The 2,367-nt window shown below is 36.0% G+C and overlaps 1 pseudogene; it reads left to right on the forward strand.

Annotated features, from left to right (window-relative positions):
- Nucleotides 1–2,367, forward strand: part of LOC107558619 (plectin-like) — a 78,100-nt pseudogene that overhangs the window by 46,660 nt on the left and 29,073 nt on the right.

Here is a 2,367-nt window from a genome sequence, read left to right on the forward strand (position 1 = left end):
AAAAAAAAAATCCTGGTAAAATTTGTTTATGTGAGTTAATAAGCAAAAATAAGCAATGAGCAATTACTGTAAGTATATCCAACTTTATCCACATACACACATTATGTAAAGTGATATATCTCAACTGCTTGATTGTTCATTACTTCATGTAACTATATTATCACACAGCTCTATACATAAAGTTGGATATATAAATATATACACTTTTACCCACACATGTACAGTGTACTCATGTAAAGTGATTTATATATATATATATATAGCTCATTTTGAACAGCTTGATTGTTTATATTGGCGTGAAATGCAAACTATATTGTCGGCCAGATTTAATCTGCCAAATGCAACTATATAGGCCCATTTACATTAAGAATGATAACTACATAGACAAATATAAGAATTACTACATTGTGCCACTTTAAATGCTTGAGCCCTTTAAAGCAGGATGGATTCTGGTTGGCTGTCAATGTTTTTATTGTTCATCAGCTGAAAAAACATTGTTCTGAAACTGATTTCAGTGTTATTGTTCTTCTGCGTCATTATCATTATAACTGTGGTGTGGACTTCCCCATTCTCAATGAATTAGAAAGATTATTAAAACTTTATAGTTATGGCTATAGTTACTGTCTTTGGTGTGAACAGCCCTTAAGGCATGAAGATATTATAAACATTAGCATCATGATTTTCTATAAAGCTGCTTTAAAACAATGAATATACTGTGAAAAGTGCTATAAAAATAAATTTGACTTAACTAAATTAAGAAAATGGTTCATCTCTACCTGTTTGTGTGTTTCAGAACCAGCTCTCGCCTGCTAGTAAAGGCACATACAGAGAATATCTGGGCAAACTGGATCTGCAGTACAACAAACTGCTGGTGAGTGTTTTAACCGGCAGCTATTAAAAATCACTAGGCCTTGCAGTGTCAGCATACGTCTCTCTTCTTCTCTAGAACTCCTCTAAATCCCGTCTGAGAAATCTTGACCAGCTGTATAACTTCGTCAGCGCCGCCACCAAGGAACTGATGTGGCTTAATGACAAAGAGGAAGAGGAGATCAACTACGACTGGAGTGAGCGCAACACCAACATGGCTGCAAAGAAAGAGAACTACTCAGTAAGTGCAGAGCGGTTTATATTCCTGATTCTCTGTCTAGGGTTAGGAGCTTGACTATAACTGGTTAATAAATTGGCTGCTGCAAGACTGGTTGCCTAATGCGGTTGGACCAGGTGTAAATGGAGAATATTGTAGAATTTGGATAGTTTAATGGTTTAATGAAATCCTCAGGGACTCATGCGAGAACTGGAACTTAGAGAGAAGAAAATCAATGACATCCAGGCCAGTGGAGACAGACTCATCAAAGACGGACATCCAGGCAAGAAGACTGTCGAGGTACGGAGTCAACTATTAATGCTTTTAAAGAAGCCGCTCACCAAGACTGCATTTATTTGATAAATAATGCAAAAAAAAATAAATAAAATATATTTAGAATTTAAAATGACTGTTTTTTATGTGAATATATGTTGCAATGTAATTTATAAGCTGTATTTTCAGCATCATTACTCCAGTCTTCAGTGTCACATGATCCTTCAGAAATCAGTATAATATGCTGATTTATTGCTTAAGACACATTTGTGACCCTGGACCACAAAACCAGTCATAAGGGTCAATTTTTTTAAATTGAGATGTATACATCATCTGAAAGCTGAATAAATAATCTTTCCATTGATGTATGGTTTGTTAGAATAGGAGGACAATATTTGGCCGAGATACAACTATTTGAAAATCTGGAATCTGAGGGTGCAAAAAAATCTAAATATTGAGAAAATCATCTTTAAAGTTGTTCAAATTAAGTCCTTAGCCATGCATATTACTAATCAAACATTAAGTTTTGATATATTTACAGTAGGACATTTACTAAATATCTTCAAGGAACATGATCTTTACTTAATATCCTAATGATTTTTGGCATAAAAGAAAAATCAATCATTTTGACCCAAGCAATATATTGTAGGCTATTGCTACAAATATCCCCCAGCGACTTAACACTGCTTTTGTGCTCCATGGTCACATTTCTGATTATTATCAGTGTTGAAGACAGTTTTGAAGCTAGTGTATGTTGTAAGTGTTATGTGTGTGTTGTGTTGGTGATCTGCAGGCCTTCACCGCAGCTCTGCAGACGCAGTGGAGCTGGATCCTCCAGGTGTGCTGTTGCATTGAAACTCATCTCAGAGAGAACACGGCGTACTTCCAGGTACAGCATCATCAGATGTGCACATCTTTGTTGGTCAGTCATGTTTAAGAAGTATTCACCTCCCTCACCTGCTTTGCCCGTAGTTCTTTGCTGATGTGAGAGATGCTGAGGAGAGGATGAA

This window comes from Sinocyclocheilus grahami, unplaced genomic scaffold (assembly GCF_001515645.1).
Source record: "Sinocyclocheilus grahami isolate Dianchi unplaced genomic scaffold, SAMN03320097.WGS_v1.1 scaffold654.1, whole genome shotgun sequence".
Lineage (NCBI taxonomy): Eukaryota > Metazoa > Chordata > Actinopteri > Cypriniformes > Cyprinidae > Sinocyclocheilus > Sinocyclocheilus grahami.